Genomic DNA, 20626 nt, shown 5'->3' on the forward strand with positions numbered 1-20626 from the left:
TCGGCAGGTTAATTGATTTATCATATAGTTCGGGCCGTTCGACCCTCGGCAGTGCACAATTTTTTTATTATGTTGGATCGGGTCGTACGCCTCGGCATTTCCTATATCACATTCCCATGAAGTCGTGCGTAAAACTTGGCAAGATGCCAGTGTATCTGTAAATTCCGGATTTGAATTATGGTAGCCACTTGATGGGTTTCACTATACCTATATATATATATGCTCCGGTTAAGGAGGGAATTTCTATTGAAGGGCTTGAGTTCCTCGTAAAGAGAGGGGATTTGTACCACATGATCTATATTTGTATATTTCACTTACTCAACCTCATATTTGCTACCTCTTTACTGTACCTTATGTTGGACCACTAGTGAGTGCCGTTGTCGACCCCTCGTCACTACTTCTCTAGGGTTAGGCTAGATACTTACTGGGTACACGTTGCTTACGTACTCATACTACACTTGCTGCATATTTTTGTGTAGGTAGATATATGTATAGAGGCCATGTCAGAGCAGAGGCGTGTATACATGCGGGGACCTAGGTGAGATACATTCCATTTGTCGACCCGTAGCCAGCAGAGTCTCCTTCGGAGTATTTACATTTTTCCTTTCCAATTTGTATTTCGGACAACTGTTGTATTTTATTTTATATTACTGGTTAATGCTCATGTACTTGTGACACCATATTTTGGGATGATTATGGGTTGTCCTGTATTAAATTTGTTAAAAGTATTATTATTTACTCTGTAAATACCTATTCTTTACTATTTAAATTGAAGGAAAATATGATTTCAAAAATAATAAAATGAGAACCTAATTAAGTAATTATTGTTGGCTTGCCTGACAGTAGTGTACGACGCCATCACGACCTTTATGGATTTTGGGTGGTGACAACATGGTATCAGAGCACTAGGTTCACTTAGGTCTCACGAGTCATGAGCGAGTCTAGTAGAGTCTTGCGGATCGGTACAGAGACGTCTTTACTTATCTTCGAGAGGATACAGGACTGTTAGGAGCACTTCCCTTCTTGATTCCCCATCGTGCGATTTGATTCCTTTGAGGCTTATGCCTTCATTTCCTTTCCATTCAATCTTATGCGACGTGAAACACTAGTTATAAATTTGGAATCGAGGAATTTTAATAGCACGACTGATGTAGAGCAGGATGTTTCTCCCTGCGTATTTGATTAGGCTGATGTCGTCACCTTGTAGAAGGATGTTCTACCATCTCATCTCAGTAGCTATATGTAATGACCCGACCGATCATTTTGAACATTTACACTTCGCTCGGTTGTTTGAGGGCATGAGAAGCTCTGTATGATGTACTTTGACTTTTGTGAATCGTCGTTTTTGGTTTGCAGGTATTTCGGAATTGAATTGGAAGAAAGAATTTCATTGTTGAAGCTTTAAATTGGGAGAGTTGACTGAGTTTGACTTTTTAGCATTTGACCTCTGATTGGAATTCTGATGGTTCTATTAGCCCCGTTAGGTGATTTTGGACTTTGGAGTGCATCCGGAATGTGATTTGGAGGTCCGTGGTAGAATTAGGCTTGAATTGGCGAAATTAGAAATTTGGCGATTTTTGGTCGGCAGTGGAAAATTTGGAGTAGGTTCGTAGTGTCATTTGTGACGTGTGTGCAAAATTTGAGGTCATTCGGATGTGGTTTGGTTGGTTTCAGCATCAGTTGTCGAATTTGGAAGTTTAGAAGTTCTTAGGCTTGAATCCGAGGGTAATTTGGTGTTTTGATGTTGTTTTGAGTGATTCAAAGGTTCGACTAAGTTTGTATGTTGATATATGACTTGTTAGTATTTTTGGTTGAGGTCCCGAGGGCCTCGGGATGATTCCGGGTGGTTAACAGATTTGTCGAAGTTGGAAAATGCAGCTGAAGCTGCTGCTACTGATATTTCCGCACCTGCAGAAGGGGGAGTTGCAGGTGCGTTTGGATAGCCGCAGATGCGGAAATGGAAGGCCAAGTCTACGAACGCAAGTGCGAAGGATTTGCCGCATATGCGAGCCCGCAGGTGCGAGGCCTTGATCGCAGATGCGGAAAGGAAGAGTTGAGCCGATTCCGCAGAAGCGGAAGTGTTGCACAGGTGCGCGTCCGCAGGTGCAAAACCTGGGGCGTAGGTGCGAAATTTGAGGACTTAAGTGTAACACCCCAAAAAGTTTTAAAGTACTTAAGTGTAAGGCCTAGTAAAATTTGCAAATAAAATAATATTTCATGATGCTGGACTAGGCTTACGTGTTTGAGGATTATAGAAATTCTTCGCGGCTCGGACTTTTTGCGTTGAACAATGCATAGGAAAGTAAAGAAAAAATTTGCCGGAAAAGTGTGTTTATGCGGTCCATTATGCGACCGCATAATCACTATGCGGGCCGCATAATGGCCGCAGAAGTGAGCAGGAGAGGGCTATTCTGGAAGCACCTATGCGGTCGACTATGCGACCGCATAACAGTTATGCGAACCGCATAGTGACCGCATACACAGGCAGTTCTTTTGGCTATTTTGTAACCAATTATGCGACCGATATGCGGTTCGCATAACCATTATGCGGTCGCATATGCGACCGCAGAACCTGTTCCGGAGCTCCATTTTTGGATTTTTAAAGCCCGACCCTATTTCGTTAAATACATTCTTTGGGTCATTTTTGAGCTATTATCTGACATTTTAGAGTGAGAGAGGGTGCCCTAGAGTGAGAAGGTGATTCTTCAACAATTGTTCTTCAATTCTTGCTCAAGATTTGGAAGATTAAGAAGGGAAACTCACTAGGTCTTCATCCTAGAGGTAAGATTCTACACCCTAACCCTCAATTTCAAATTTTGTGTGGAAATGGATAATAAGCAAGATAATTTCTGGGCAAGAGGGTTGGTTATTTTATATGCATGTGTTATCAAAAGGTGTAGAAAGATTATTGAGCTAAAAATGATAAAGGTTGGGTTTTGGGAGGATGGAATCCTCCATAAAAGGACCTTGAACTTTAATGCACACCTAGTGTATGATAAAATGATCAAATGAGCTAGAACCATAATCATCTTCCTAATTGTGGTTCAATTTGTTATATTTCTAAAATAGATTGAAGTTGCTAAGAATTCTGAAACGTTTTAGAGTTTAAGGAAGCTGAATTGAGGTATGTTGGCTAAACTCTTCTTTAAGAATTGGAATTCTCATTATCCTTGTAAGTTCCGAGATGTTGATTATAAATCGAGTATTTCGATAAGTTTTGTGATAAAGATATATGTTCAATTCGCATTTCAAATGCTCCTATCATATTTCATTATAAATTGAGGATGTGTCCCAAACTATGGATTACGTATCCACATGTTATAATTTCTAGTCGTGATTTATGTAAAGGTTATTATGCCCAGTTGTATAGAGATTGTGATTGTGATACACCTCCACCCGCATACATTGGGGTGAGGCGGTATGACCGCTTTGTGTGGGGATTATGGTATAGAGATTGTGATGGTGATACACCTCCACCCGCATCTATATATTGGGGTGAGGCGACATGACCGCTTGTGTAGGGATTATAATATTGTGGGACTGCACCTCCACCCGCTTACATTGGGGTGAGGCGGTATGACCGCTTTGTGTATGATTTTCGTATTGTTATGGCACCACCACCCGCATACATTGGGGTGAGGCGGCATAGCCGCTTTGTGTTGGTATTGGTATCGTTGATGCATTTTCACCCGCATACATTGGGGTGAGGCGGCATAGCCGCTTTGTGTAGGTTCTTGGTACTGTGGTTATACATCTACCCGCATATATTTAGGTGAGGCGGCAGGGCCGCTTGATTAGAGTTGTGGTATTGTACGTACACCTCCACCTGCATACATCGGGTGAGCCGGCGGGGCCGCTTTGTGTGAAGATGGTTATGGAGGATCTCATCTTAAATCCTATAAATGTTGTTTATAGCTTTTAACAAGCTTGCTATGGTTGAGACGGTTATCTATATTATTCTATTGCCGCACTGGTTCATCATAATTATCTTGTATTTCTAAATTCTTAAATTGGTGCTTAGTATTCATAGTAGTACTATTCGACAGTACTAACGTCCCTTTTGCCGGGGGCGCTGCATCTTTAAATGGATGCAGGTGGTTCCACAGCAGAAGACATTGATCAGTGGTAGCAGAACACCTTCTTCCCAGCTGACTTGGTGAGCCCCACTTCATCCCGGGGTCATATATATTTTGTTCTTTATGTATTATGGTTGAGGTATAGCTGGGGCCTTGTTGCCGGCATTATCATTGTACTCTCTTTATCTATAGAGGCTCCGAAGACATAGTATGGGTTGTGTATTGGTACTGGGAAAGACAAACTATGCTAGGTTGTGGTTGTATTACTTGTCCATTTGAGACTTTAAAAATGGTGAAACCTATGGTAAGAAATTGGTAATTGAAGACATAACTACTTTTTTGTTTAATTAAGGAAAACATATACTCTCTTTATTCATGAATGAGTTTGGGGTTGAAGAAATCTAACAGGCTTGCTCGGTCGGGTTCACTCGGTTAATCGTCGGTTGCGCTCCACAATTTTGGGGCATGACAAACTTAGTATCAGAGCCTAAGGTTTTAAAGTGTCCTAGGATATTTCGGAGCCGTGTCTAGTAGAGTCCTTATTATCGGTGTGTTGTTGACCACATCTATAATTAGGATGCTGCATGGGCATTTAGGAATAATACCCTTCTTTCATGTTCTTGATCGTGTGATAAAGCTTGTTGTAAGATTGTTCCTCCTTTAACTCCTGAGTTGCTCTAATTTTCAGTACATGGTGCCTAAGAAGAAGGCAAGAACTGGCCAAAGAGCCAATGTCACCCCAGGAGTGACAGTCGATCGTATAATTGATAATGCGGGTGAGCACGCGAGGAGTGAGAATATTCCTCCAGTTACTACACTGCCTGACTCTACTATAACTGATCAGACCGCACCTGTCCCTACACCTACAGAAGGTGCAACAGTTCCTCCAACTGATATTCTAGTTCCACCTCCAGCTCCAGCTTCCGATTTTGGTGTGTCTATTATTGATATTAGGGGAGCCATACAAATGTTGACACAGTTAGTGGCTTCTCAGGCCCAAAGATCGAGTGTTGGGCCTACTTCTTCCAGTCATACAGGGGAATCTGCTAGATCTAGGGTGAACAAGTTTCTTCAATTAGATCCTCCAGTGTTTACGGGTACAGATCCTGAGGAGGACCCCCAGGACTTCATTGATGAGATGCACAAAACTCTCCGGGTTATGCATGCTACAGAGACGGAGGGAGTAGAGTTGGCCTCTTACCGCCTGAAAGGGGTGGCCTATTCTTGGTTTGAGTTATGGGAGGAATCCCGTGAGGAGGGAAGCCCTCCGGCAAGGTGGGGTGAGTTCACAGATGCCTTTATAGATCATTTCTTGCCTGCCGAAACTAAGGCAGCTTGAGCCGCTGAGTTTGGAATCCTGAAGCAGGGTAGTATGAATGTGTGGGAGTACCATATGGAGTTTGCGCGCCTGTCCAAGTATACTATTCACATGTTGCCCACTATGCTAGAGTGCGCCGGTTTGTACAAGGTCTTAGACCCTTGGTTATAAATGAGGCCTCTACAGTTGCCTTAAATTCCGATATGAACTATAGTAAGATGGTGGCATTAGAATAGAATGGAGTGTCAGAGTAACAGCAAGGCCCGGTCCGCGGGCAACTTTGGTGGTTCTTCCGGTGGTGGTGGTGGTAGGTCGGTATTCAGGGGAGCGTCATCAGGACCATCCCAATCATTTGCCAAGTCTTCGATGGGTGCACAGTCATCTGGACCCAGTCAGGGCAACAAGGGACCCCACCAGCAGGGTCGGACCGACAGAAGGTTTCAGCAACGGAGACTTCCATGCCCTAAGTGTGGGAGGATGCACTTTGGGTCCTGCTTCATGGACCTACCAGTATGCTATGGGTATGGTGTGAGGGGTCACATTCAGAGAGATTGCCGCTCATCCCACCGAAATATGGGCAGAGGTGCGGCACAGCTAGCTAATTCTGTAGCTACTACATCCACAGCACCTCCAGCTCGAGGCACCCCAGCACCCGTAGGGCGTGATGCAGCTAGGTGTGGTGCACAGAATTCGGGAGGACCCAACAGATTTTATGCTATGCAGAGACGTCGGGAATCAGAGGCTTCTCCAGATGTTGTCACACGTATATTGACTGTCCAATCTCATGATGTATATGCTCTTATTGATCCCGGTTCCACTTTGTCATATGTCACTCCTTATGTTGCTATGGAATTTGGGATAGAACCAGAACAGCTTCATGAGCCGTTCTATGTATCTACTCCAGTTGGTGAGTCTATTTTGGTCGCGCGGGTTTATAGGGATTGTGTTGTTACGTTGCGTGGTCGGGGCACCGTGGTCGATCTTATTGAATTGAGAATGGTCGTTTTTGATGTGATAATGGGGATGGATTGGCTTTACTCTTGTTTTGCCATGCTTGATTGCCGAACCAGAACTGTTAGGTTAGAATTTCCAAATGAGCCAGTTATTAAGTGGAAGGGTGATGATGTAGTGCCGAAGGGTAGGTTTATTTCTTACCTTAAGGCCACGAAAATGATCAACAAGGGATGTATTTACCATTTGGTCCGGGTTACGAACACCGATGTCGAGGCACCTACACTTGAGTCTGTGCCTGTTGTGAATGAATTTCCGAGAGTCTTTCCAGATGAACTCCCTGGGATCCCACCAAACAGGGAGATTGATTTTGGGATTGATGTGATGCCAGACACATATCCTATATCTATTCCACCCTACAGAATGGCACCAACAGAATTGAAGGAGCTAAAGGAACAATTGAAAGGTTTGTTAGAAAAGGGTTTCATCCGACCTAGTGTGTCGCCTTGGGGCGCACCTGTTCTCTTTGTAAGAAAGAAAGATGGGTCACTACGTATGTGTATTGACTATCAGCAGCTTAATAAGGTAACAATCAAAATAAGTACCCACTGCCAAGGATAGATGACTTGTTTGACCAATTGCAAGGTGCTAGGTACTTCTCCAAAATTGATTTATGATCCAGGTATCACCAATTGAAGATCAGGGAGCGGGATATTCCGAAAATAGCTTTTAGGACCCGGTATGAGCATTTTGAATTTTTGGTGATGTTGTTTGGGCTAACAAATGCCCCAGCAGCCTTCATGGATCTTATGAATCGAGTTTTTAAGCCATTCCTCGACTCTTTTGTGATAGTGTTTATTGACGATATTCTTGTATATTCACAAAGTCGAGAAGACCATGCCGATCATCTCAGGGTAGTTCTGCAAACCCTGCATCAGCACCAGTTATATGCAAAGTTTTCAAAGTGTGAATTTTGGCTTGAATCATTCATATTCTTGGGTCATGTAGTTTCTAGTAAGGGAATTAAGGTTGATCCTCAGAAAATTTCAGCTGTGAAGAATTGGTCGAGGCCTACAACTCCAACAGAGATTCGCAGTTTCTTAGGCTTAGCTGGGTATTACAGAAAGTTTGTGGAGGGGTTTTCTACTCTTACCTTTCCATTGACTAAATTGACGCAGAAGGCAATTAAGTTCCAATGGTCAGATGCTTGTGAAAGGAGTTTCTAGGAATTGAAAGCAAGATTGACTACGGCGCCGGTGTTGACTCTACTAGAAGGTATAAATGGTTTTGTGGTATATTGTGATGCTTCAAGAATCGGGCTTGGATGTGTATTAATGCAACATGGGAAGGTGATAGTTTATGCTTCTAGGCAACTAAATAATCATAAAAAGAACTATCCAACACATGATTTAGAACTTACGGCGGTAGTATTTGCATTGAAAATTTGGCGTCATTATTTATATGGGGTCCATGTGGATATATTCACGGACCATAAGAGCCTTCAATATATTTTTAAACAGAAGAAATTGAATCTGAGGCAGAGAAGATGGCTTGAATTACTCAAGGATTATGACATTGATATTTTATACCATCCGGGAAAAGCTAATGTTGTGGCGGATGCTCTTAGCTGAAAATCTATGGGTAGTTTGGCTCACTTGGAGGCATATCAGAGGCCATTAGGCAAGGAAGTTCACCGATTGGCTAGTTTGGGAGTTCGTCTTGCGGACTCTAGTGAAGGAGGGGTAATTGTGCAAAATAGGGCTGAATCATCGCTTGTTGTGGAAGTCAAAGAGAAGCAATACAATGATCCATTGTTGGTGAAATTGAAAGAGGGGATTCATAAACATAAGACCATGGCCTTTTCTCTTGGCATGGATGATGGTACACTAAGGTACCAATGGCGACTCTGTGTTCCAAATGTGGATGGTCTCCGTGAAAGAATTTTAACTGAAGCTCACACTTCTAGGTATTCTGTGCACCCAGGTTCTACAAAAATGTATCATGATCTTAAGGAAGTCTATTGGTGGAATGATATGAAGAGGAATGTGGCAGACTTTGTAGCAAGATATCCGAATTGTCAGCAAGTGAAGGCCAAACACTAAAGGACCGGTGGGTTGGCACAGAACATAGAAATTCCAATGTGGAAATGGGAAATGATTAATATGGAATTTGTGGTAGGATTACCGCGCACTCCGCCAAAGTTTGACTCAATTTGGGTGATTGTGGATCGACTCACAAAATCAGCACACTTTTTTCCGGTTGAGTCTATCGACACAGTGGAGCATTATGCTCAGTTGTATATCAAAGAAATAGTCAGGTTGCATGGCACCCCAGTTTCCATCATTTCTGATCGGGGGGCACAATTCACTGCTAAGTTTTGGAAGAAATTTCAGCAAGGTTTGGGTAATTAGGTGAATCTTAGTACAGCCTTTCACTCGCAGACTGACGGGCAGGCAGAGCGGACTATTCAAACGCTTGAGGATATGTTGCGTTCTTGTGTTATAGACTTTAGAGGTAGCTGGGATGATTATTTACCACTTATAGAATTTGTGTACAACAATAGCTATCATGCTAGCATTCAGATGGCACCATTCGAGGCTTTATATGGTAAGAGATGTAGATCTCCCATTGGGTGGTTTGAAATTGGGGAAGCAGATTTGATAGGGCTAGACCTTGTGCATCAGGCTATGGAAAAAGTTAAAATCATTAAGGAGCGATTGAAGACTGCTCAGAGTCGTCAGAAATCCTATTCGGATGTTCGTCGTAGGGATTTGGAGTTCAAAGAAGATGATTGGGTATTCTTGAAAGTTTCCCCCATTAAGGGTGTAATGCGATTTGGTAAGAAAGGGAAATTGAGTCTGAGGTATGTTAGACCGTACAAAATCATTCAGAGGATCGGTGAGGTGGCGTACAAGCTTGAGCTACCACCTGAGATGTCATTAGTACACCCGGTGTTTCATGTGTCTATGTTAAAGAAAGTAGTTGGAGACCCGACAGTCATTGTTCCGGTTAAGACTATTGAGGTAAATGAAGAATTGACTTATGAAGAGATTCCAGTTTCTATTTTTGATAGGCAAGTCCGAAAGTTGAGAAACAAAGAAATTGCATCCGTGAAAGTGCTATGGCGAAACCAACAGGTTGAAGAGGCTACTTGGGAGGCCGAAGAAGAAATGAAGAAAAAGTGTCCGTATTTATTTGAATAACCATGTAATTATGAGTTGTGCCTTATGAAAATGCTAAGGGATATTCCTATGAAATATGTATGACTTGTATATCCGGTGTTAAGGGTGTTCCGTTCTGGTAATATAATTGCTTGTGAGGCCACAATTGTTGTTAGGATGTGCTTCTGGGGCTCTCTGACAGGTGGATAGGCCTAGTTACAAAGGAAACTCTCGCGAACTTTTTGGAAATTTAGGGAGTTAGTCAAATTTGGGGTTGCTGGTGTATGGTATGAAACACTGAGTTGCATAAGATGCTAATTACAACATTTGACCCTCATTCGAGGACGAATGATCCTAAGCGGGGGAGAATGTAACACCCCGAAAATTTTTAAAGTACTTAAGTGTAATGCCTGGTAAAATTTGCAAATAAAATAATATTTCATGGTGCCGGACTAGGCTTGCGTGTTTGAGGATTATAAAAATTCTTCGCGGCTCGGACTTTTTGGGTTGAACAATGCATAGGAAAGTAAAGATAAATTTTGCCGGAAAAGTGTGTTTATGCGGTCCATTATGCGACTGCATAATCACTTTGCGGGCCGCATAATAGCCGCAGAAGTGAGCAGGAGAGGGCTATTCTGGAAGCAGCTATGCGGTCGACTATGCGACCACATAACTGTTATGCGGTGTATTATGCGACCGCATAACAGTTATGTGGACCGCATAGTGACCGCATACACATGCAGTTCTTTTGGCTATTTTGTAACCAATTATGCGACCGATATGCGGTCCGCATAACCATTATGCGGTCTCATATGCGACCGCAGAACCTGTTCCGGAGCTCCATTTTTGGTTTTTTAAAACCCGGCCCTATTTTATTAAATACACTCTTTGGGTCATTTTTGAGCTATTATCTAACATTTTAGAGTGAGAGAGGGTGCCCTAGAGTGAGAAGGTGATTCTTCAATAATTGTTCTTCAATTCTTGCTCAAGATTTGGAAAATTAAGAAGGGAAACTCACTAGGTCTTCATCCTAGAGGTAAGATTCTACACCCTAACCCTCAATTTCGAATTTTGTGTGGAAATGGATAATAAGCAAGATAATTTCTGGGCAAGAGGGTTGGTTATTTTACATGCATGTGTTATCAAAGGGTGTAGAAAGATTGTTGAGCTAAAAATGGTAAAGGTTAGGTTGTGGGAGGATGGATCCTCCATAAAAGGACCTTGAACCTTAATGCACACCTAGTGTTTGATAAAATGATCAAATGAGCTAGAACCATAATCATCTTCCTAATTGTGGTTCAATTTGTTATATTTCTAAAATAGATTGAAGTTGCTAAGAATTCCGGAACGTTTTAGAATTTAAGGAAGCTCAATTGAGGTATGTTGGCTAAACTCTTCTTTAAGAATTGGAATTCTCATTATCCTTGTAAGTTCCGAGATGTTGATTATAAATCGAGTATTCCGATAAGTTTTGTGATGATGATATATGTTCAATTCATATTTCAAATGCTCTTATCATATTGCATTATAAATTGAGGATGTGTACCAAACTATGGATTACGTATCCACATGTTATAATTTCTAGTCGTGATTTATGTGAAGGTTATTATGCCCAGTTGTATAGAGATTGTGATTGTGATACACCTCAACCCGCATATATTGGGGTGAGGCGGCATGACCGCTTTGTGTTGGGGATTATGGTATAGAGATTGTGATGGTGATACACCTCCACCCGCATCTATATATTGGGGTGAGGCGACATGACCGCTTGTGTAGGGATTATGATATTGTGGGACTGCACCTCCACCCGCTTGCATTGGGGTGAGGCGGTACGACCGCTTTGTGTATGGTTTTGGTATTGTTGTGGCACCACCACCCGCATACATTGGGGTGAGGCGGCATAGCTGCTTTGTGTTGGTATTGGTGTCGTTGATGCATTTCTACCCGCATACATTGGGGTGAGGCGGCATAGCCGCTTTGTGTAGGTTCTTGTTACTGTGGTTATACATCCACCCGTATATATTAAGGTGAGGTGGCAGGGCCGTTTGATTAGAGTTGTGGTATTGTACGTACACCTCCACCTGCATACATCGGTTGAGGCGGCGGGGCCTCTTTGTGTGAAGATGGTTATGGAGGATCTCATCTTAAATCCTATAAATGTTGTTGATAGCTTTTAACAAGCTTGCTATGGTTGAGATGGTTATCTATATTATTCTATTGTCTCACTTGTTCATCATAATTATCTTGTATTTCTAAATTCTTAAATTGGTGCTTAGTTTTCATAGTAGTACTATTCGACGGTACTAACGTCCCTTTTGCCGGGGGCGCTGCATATTTAAATAGATGCAAGTGGTTCCACAGCAGAAGACATTGATCAATGATAGCAGAACACCTTCTTCCCAGCTGACATGGTGAGCCCCACTTCATCCTGGGGTCATATATCTTTTGTTCTTTATGTATTATGGTTGAGGTATAGCTGGGGCCTTGTTGCCGGCATTATCATTGTACTCTTCTTAATCTATAGAGGCTCTATAAACATAGCGTGGGTTGTGTATTGGTGCTGGGAAAGATAAATGATGCTAGGTTGTGGTTATATTACTTGTCCATTTGAGACTTTAAAAATGGTGAAACTTATGGTAAGAAATTGGTAATTGAAGACATAACTACTTTTTTGTTTAATTAAGGAAAACATATACTCTCTTTATTCATGAATGAGTTTGGGGTAGAAGAAATCTAACAGGCTTGCTCGGTCGGGTTCACTCGGTTGAGCGCCGGTCGTGCTCCACGGTTTTGGGGCGTGACATTAAGTGGTTCTCGTAGGTGCGAGGATTAGACCGCAGGTGCGGTTGCGCAGAAGTGAGAAGTGGTCTTTGGGTGCGAAAAGCCTGGGCAGAAACCACAAATAGAACCCTTCACGAATTTGGTTAATTTCCACCATTTTCAAGTCGGTGTTTGGAGCTTTTGAAGTGATTTTCGAAAGGTGATTCAAGGGCTATCAGTGAGGTAAGTTGCTTGAGCCGTAATACTAGTATATATGGTGATTTTCCATTGTTTAATCATGTAATTAGTGAAAATTAGGGGTTAGGGCTTGGGATTTTGGAGAGTTTAATTTAAGGATTTGAGGGACCAAATGATGTTGGATTTTGACAAATTTTGTATGTATGGACTCGTGAGTGAATGGGCTTTCTAGGTTTGTAAATTTTGTCAGGTTTCGAGACATGGGCCCGGGGGCCGAGTTTGAGCCAATTTCGGGTTTTGGGCTAATTTGATTGTTTTTCTTGTGCAATTCATTCCATTGGCATATATTGATGGTATTATACTGATTGTGAATAGATTCGGAGCATTTGGAGGTAGGGTCGAGAGGCAAGAGCATTGCGGAGTAGAGATTTGACCGGTTTGAGGTAAGTAACGATTGTAAATCTAGTCTTGAGGGTATGAAACCCCAGATTTCGTATCATTCTACTATTTTGAGGTGACGCACATGCTAGGTGACGGGCGTGTGGGCGTGCACTGTTGGAGATTGTGACTTGGTCCGTCCCATAAAGTTGCATATTTTGTTGAAACTATATGATACTTATATGTTTTAGAAAGAGTTTTCTGTAAATTGGGCTGAATGTCGTGTTTGGACCCTTATGGGCCTTTTCTTATTATGCTCTCATTGTTTTCGATTGAAAATCTATACTCAGTCATGGTTATATTTGTTACTGCATAACTCAGTTTTATTACTCTATTTTGATGCATTTAAATGTTGTTTTGGGCTGAGTACCCTATTTTTGCTGAAATGCCCGAGTGACTTGAGAGGTTTATGACTGAGTGAGGTCGAGGGCCTGATTTGTGAGGATATCTATAGGATCAGGCTGCGCGCCGCATCATGTTTGATATAGGCCGAGGGCCTGAGTGATTTATGCCATGATTTGGCTTGATATAGTGCTTGGGCTAAAGGAGCCCCTCCGGAGTCTGTACACCCCCCCAGTGAGTGCAGGTACCTACTGAGTGCGAGTGCCGAGTGCTGAGTGACTGGGATGCAAGAGTGATTGTGAGGTATGCCCGAGTGGCAAGAGTGACTGTGAGGTATGCCCGAGTGGTAAGAGTAATTGTGAGGTATGCCCGAGTGGCACGAGTGACTGTGAGGTTTTCCCGAGAGGCTGTATATATGAGTGATGTTCTGCTCGAGGGGCTGTTTATGATTTCGTCATTTTTGCTCACCTTTATATTTTTTTCTTTGTTTGAAAACTGTCGGAAATATCCTTAAATGGTTTTACTGGAACTGGGTTTAAACGAGATGTTTTGATTTAAATACTGATTTTAAAAGCATGTGATATTTTACTGAGATTTCATGATATGAATGTTATATGCTTTATTGCTCGTCACTACTACTCAGTCTTTATTTATTGTTGTTACTTACTGAGTTGGCGTACTAATGTTACTCCCTACACCTTGTGTGCAGATCCAGGTGTAGCTGGACACAGTAGCGGTTGTTGATTATTGTGGTTGCAGATTTTCTCGGAGATAGCAAGGTAGCTGCTTGGCGATCGCAGCCCCTGCTCTTCTCCCTCTTATCTTCCTTTAGTTGTATTTAGCTATTTTACAGGCTGAGTTAGTCTTGATATTGTTAGACAGATTGTAGTAGATGCTCATGAATAGTGACACCCCGATGTCGGGCTTTTCCTTTCCGCACTTTTATTTTGATTTGAATTCCTTTACGAAGATTTTTACGCTAAATAGCCTTGAAATTATCCTTGAAATGAAAATATCAGTTTGTTTCGGAATGAGTCGGCTTGCCTAGTTCCACGATAGGCGCCATCACGACAGGCTGGGTTCTTGGGTCATGACAGATTGCTCAAAGGTAAGTAACGATTAAAAATCTAATCCTGAGGGTATGAAACCCCGGATTTCGTATCATACTACTATTTTGAGGTGACGTACATGCTAGGTGACGGGCGTGTGGGCGTACACTGTGGTATTTTATTGAGATTTCATGATATGAACGTTATATGCTTTATTACTCGTCACTACTGGTTAGTCTTTATTTATTGTTATTACTTACTGAGTTGGCGTACTCACGTTACTCTCTGCACCTTGTATGCAGATCCAGGTGTAGCTGGACACAGTAGCGGTTGTTGATTATTCTGGTTGCAGATTTTCTCGGAGATAGCAAGGTAGCTGCTTGGCGATCGCAGCCCCTGCTCTTCTCCCTCTTATCTTCCTTTAGTTGTATTTAGCTATTTTCCAGGCTGAGTTAGTCTTGATATTGTTAGACAGATTGTAGTAGATTCTCATGACTAGTGACACCCCGATGCCTGGCTTTTCTTTTTCGCACTTTTGTTTTGATTTGAATTCCTTTACGAAGGTTTTTACGCTAAATAGCCTTGAAATTATCCTTGAAATGAAAATATCAGTTTGTTTTGGAATGAGTCGGCTTGCCTAGTTCCACGATAGGTGCCATCACGAAATGTTAGGTTTTTGGGTCATGACAGATTACTCAAAGGTAAGTAACGATTGTAAATCTAGTCCTGAGGGTATGAAACCACGGATTTCGTATCATTCTACTATTTTGAGGTGACGCACATGCTAGATGACGGGCGTGTGTATGCACTGTTGGGGATTGTGACTTGGTCCGTCCCGTAGCAACTGTAAAGTTGCATATTTTGTTGAAACTATATGATACTTATATGTTTTAGAAAGAGTTTTCTATAAATTGGGCTGAATGCCGTGTTTGGGCATTATGCTAGTGCTGTTTGGACCCTTAGGGGCCTTTTCTTATTATCCTCTCATTGTTTTCGATTGAAAATCTATACTCAGTCATGGTTATATTTCTTTACTGCATCGCTCAGTTTTATTACTCTATTTTGATGTATATAAATGTTGTTTTGGGTTGAGTACTATATTTTTACTGAAATGCCCGAGTGGCTTGAGAGGTTTATGACTAAGTTAGGCCGAGTGCCTAATTTGTGAGGATATCTATGGGATCGGGCTGCACGCCACATCATGTTTGATATAGGACGAGGGCCTGAGTGATTTATGCCATGATTTGGCTTGATATAGCGCTTGGGCTAAAGGAGCCCCTCCGGAGTCTGTACACACCCCCCAGTGAGTGCAAGTACCTACTGAGCGCGAGTGCCGAGTGACTGGGAGGCATGAGTGATTGTGAGGTATACCCGAGTGGCAAGTGTGATTGTGAGGTATGCCCGAGTGGTAAGAGTGATTGTAAGGTATGCCCGAGTGGCACGAGTGACTGTGAGGTTTTCCCGAGGGGCTGTATATATGAGTGATGTTCTGCCCGAGGGGCTGTTTATGATTTCGTCATTTTTGCTCACCTTTATATTTTTTTCTTTGTTTGAAAACTGTTGGAAATATCCTTAAATGGTTTTACTGGAACTGGGTTTAAACGAGATGTTTTGATTTAAATACTGATTTTAAAAGCATGTGATATTTTACTGAGAGTTCATGATATGAACGTTATATGCTTTATTGCTCGTCACTACTGCTCAGTCTTTATTTATTGTTGTTACTTACTGAGTTGGCATACTAATATTACTCCCTACACCTTGTGTGCAGATCCAGGTGTAGCTGGACACAGTAGCGGTTGTTGATTATTGTGGTTGCAGATTTTCTCGGAGATAGCAAGGTAGCTGCTTGGCGATCGCAGCCCCTGCTCTTCTCCCTCTTATCTTCCTTTAGTTGTATTTAGCTATTTTCCAAGCTGAGTTAGTCTTGATATTGTTAGACAGATTGTAGTAGATTCTCATGACTAGTGACACCCCGATGTCAAGCTTTTATTTTCCGCACTTTTGTTTTGATTTGAATTCCTTTACGAAGGTTTTTACGCTAAATAGCCTTGAAATTATCCTTGAAATGAAAATATCGGTTTGTTTTGGAATGAGTCGGCTTGCCTAGTTCCACGATAGGCGCCATTACGACAGGTTAGGTTTTCGGGTCGTGACACTATATTTCTGATGGTTTTGGGGCTATGCACCAATTGCTATGATGTTCACGAGTTGTTATCGCACAGTATTAAAGTAATGGTAGGATACTTGTCTACATATAAGGGAAATGAAAGAATTGAAAGAAGGTTTATTTCTCAATGCGTGATTCAGAGATTAAGTGTTTTATTTCCAATGGAGGGAAAGGTAATCGGACTAAGAATGTTCAGGTTGGATTGATGGAGTAAAGAGACTCGGTATTTTTGAGTATGGTGGAATCTTCATCCGAGATGTGGTGTCGTCATCCTTGATTGAATGTGTTAAGTTCGCCGGTGTTATGGCCTTATTCAAATCGCCTTTCGGGCAGAGTATTGTGAATGGTGCCGGGGAAGCGGCTATCAGATGTCGCAGTGTGTTGTGGTTCAGAATTGAATCGGTAATCCTAATGTTGATGGCTCGAGAAAGATGATCTTCGGAGAGGTTTAGAGTGGTAGCGATCTATTGGTTCAAGTGTTATATAGATTGATTTGGAATTGGGTCAACAACTAGGCAGCGAAGGATGAGGAAGGACACGTGGGAGGCGTCTTGCGGCAGTTAAACTTCTAGAAGGCCAAGTGAAAGAAACCAGAAGTCGAGTAGTTGCTTAAAGGAGAGGGTTTGACCAAAGTGGGAGAGTGGCAGAGTAGCATATGGGTTCTATGGTAGGATAGACACACGCCTTGGGGGAAGTTAGAGTGATTTGGGATTCATAGTGGACAGTGACTAGGTCTACGGGCTTAATTTGGAATATTGGCTGCTATATTGAGGAAGATTAGGTGTGACAGGAGGGAGTTTCTTAATATGAAGCAGGATACAACATGACTTTAGATTGGAATGTATTGTCGCACCTTTAGTTGATGTCCATGGGGAGTGAACAGACTTGTACATCTGTTGAATGAGCACGGGCTCAGGATGGTTTATTGGTTTCATGGTAATTGCACTCGGTGTAGCATTGTTGGAGGATGTCAGCATGGAATTTCCATAGGTGGGATATCTCCTGTGAGCAGGTTAGCGGTTGTGTGGTGTTAATGAAGCTTCTATGAAGAAATTTACCCGCTATCCAGTAAGAGGTCGAATATGTGAATGTGTCTAGTGATTTAGAATGTTCATGAAATGTTTAACATAAGGATTTCGAGGAATTTGGCGGGTTGGTTGTGCAAGATCATGTCAATATGAGATAAGGAATCTTGGTGGATTCTAGAATTATGCAATGGTATCTTCAAGCTAAATGGAAGAGCCCCACAGTTTATGATTGGATTGCGTAGTTGTCAACTTATGTGGTTTCTAGTTATCGGTGTATTGGCGGGTTATCATGACTAAGGAAAGAGAACAACAATGGTAATTTGAGCAAAGGATTTAGGGAATGTGTGCGGTAATTGGCCTTATCGATTCCTGTTCAGGTATTGGGAATACTCAAATTTTATGCTTCGTAGGGGTGTGATGTACAAGGAAAAGGAATTTAGTCGATTGCTTCTTTGAGAGGGTGTACCTGTGCTAGCAGGGCCTTGGAGTTGATTCTATTTGGGACTGAGTTAGGGTGGATGACTCTCAACAATGGTCCTAGTGGATTCAAAAGCTAAAGTGCAGTACTTAAGGATTTCAAGTCCGTAGTATGGCTGAGTATCGAGCTTTTGCAGTTGATTATGAAAAGAGGTTTGGAGTGTTTTATGTTGTCTTCGATCTGCGATGTAGCATTGTTAGAATAGGAGAAAATAACTTAGGATTCATAGGGGAATTGTCAGAATGGATGTACCCTATTAGTGGTTCAGGAGTTATGATGAAATTCTTGTACTCTTGCGTATTGGCATGATTAAGTGCAGTGGGTAGCATGGGAATTGGAAGTTGAGGATCAAGGTTGCGGTTCGGTGTTGATGAGAATGTCAAGAGCGCGGATGAGTAGGGAAGAATTCAGATGTTTAGAGTGAGCTGGTATTGCCTTTAGCGTCACCTGAGATCGGTGTCCTGTGTAAGGGGCTTTGTGTTCTGATTTGCAGATTCCTGATTTGCTTTACAACCTTAGTATGACCGGTGGTATGGATGTTCAAACTTGTTACCTGGTGTGGAAGGTCGTGGGAGTTTATCCCATAGGAAGATTGTATAAGTGTGACATGTAGTCACTGGATTGATTAAGAATTTAAAACAAAGTATGGAGATTGTGGTACTATCTCAAATGTGAGAATTTATGCCTGTAGGGCACTCGGTTCATTCGGTTGTGGACTATGGAAGTTCGTTCCAGATTGACGGTTGTTCTTGTGTGTAATGGGAAAAAGGGTTATTGTGGATCCTTGAAAGGTTATTAGCCCAGTGCGGTACAATCAAAAGGTTGAGGTTTGTGGATGGATCTAAGTGTGAACGTGGGCTCTATATCAGGCCGAATGTGTTCATTTCAGCATAAATTTATTTTCGGAGGGGTCTTCGGGCCTTGGATATTTTTTTTGTCATCAACTATTTTATGTAATACTTTATTGTGCCATGTGGGTTGTGAGACGGTTTGATTATTCGCACTCGTATTGAGATCCCGTATAGTTTGTGGTATTATGTGAGCAGGATGGCTCTCATGATGCAGATCATATATCGCACCTTAGTTGTGCTTGAGTTTTATAGCATATGACGCTACCCGTCTTCCCGGGATTTGTTTATGCACTTGGCATGCTTATGGTTGATATTCGGGCATTTCGTGAGTATAAGCGTTACAACTCGATGTGTGTTTTCTTTAGATTATTATGTGTAGATCGGGTGGCACGCCGCCTTGGGTATATATGTGGATCAGGTGGCACACCGCCACGGGTATATGGTTGGATCGGGTGGCACGCTGCCACAGATATGTTGTTTTGATCGGGTGGCACATCGCCACGGGTATCATGGTTGGATCGGGTTGCACACCGCAACGGTATCATGTATGGATCGGGTTGCATGCCGTAATAGTGTGATATTGAGTACAATTTCTCATATCTATTATGGTGTGTTTTACTCCTCGTCTTCCGAGGAAGGTTTATAATATCTTTTCAGTTGTTAATATTAGTTATGTGGGTTGAGTAGTTCTTTCAAGAGTTCTCTCCCTTACATATCACATTCGAGTATGTAGCTTGTTGGCACATTGTGGCATTATATGAGACTTTTGACAGTGTTTGCGGTGGCTTATTTTCTGAGCAACTTGTACTGAGTGAGATGAGATTATTGGACCTGGGATCAGTGTGATCAGATTTATATGCGGCATATTTGAGAGCAAATATCGTTATTTGGTTCATAATGAGGTAATGGTTCTTATCAGGAGGAGAGACTCAAGGATTGGTTGACTCGGTAGTTAGTTATGAATTTCTACACATCCCTTCCGTCTTGTCAGTATTTCAAGAGTTGGAACTGGACTTATATGTGTCATGGGGTGTGTTGTGGGCATCAGATTCGTGGAATTATGGCTATTATCATCAGAGGGTGTTATAATGGTCACGTGAATTACGCAGTGCATGGTGTAGATTCAGAACAGGTATACAATCATGTATTGGTACATCTTGTAGTGATAGGTACGGTGTTCGAATGCTGGAAACAGACCTGGAAGGGGACTTCAAATGTTGGAATTTGGTTCTAAGGTGTATTTGACCAGATAAAAGGAATGATATTCTGGTTCGCTCGAGCTAATGTGCTCAACTGGGTTGTGGTAGCATGGATAGGTGCATGAGGTGTTAAACATTGATTATGGTCAGCTCCGGAGCAGTTCTTAGCACGTTCGAGGACGAACGTATGTTTAAGTGGGAGAGAATGTAATGACCTGACAGGTCATTTTGAGTTCTAGCACGTCGTTCAGCGGTTTGAGGCCTTGAGCAGCTTCACTTCAGGTATTATGACTTGTACGCATGGTCAGAATTTAATTTCGGGAAGTTCGGAGTTGATTTGGAAAGAAAATTCTAATTCCAGAAGCCTTAAGTTGGAGGAATTGACTAAAGTGTGATTTTTAAGTAAATGACCTCGGAATCGGGATTTGAAGGTTCTAACAGGTTCGTATGATGATTTTGGATTTGGGCATACAACTGGATCGTGTTTTGGATGACCCGGGAGCATTTCGGCGCCTATTATTGTAACGACCTGACCGGTCGTTTTGAGAGTTATATCCCCGATCCCCTATTAACTGCTTCTTCCATATCTATTTCTGCTATTATTACT

This window comes from Nicotiana tomentosiformis, chromosome 12, assembly GCF_000390325.3.
Source record: "Nicotiana tomentosiformis chromosome 12, ASM39032v3, whole genome shotgun sequence".
Classification (NCBI taxonomy): Eukaryota; Viridiplantae; Streptophyta; class Magnoliopsida; order Solanales; family Solanaceae; genus Nicotiana; species Nicotiana tomentosiformis.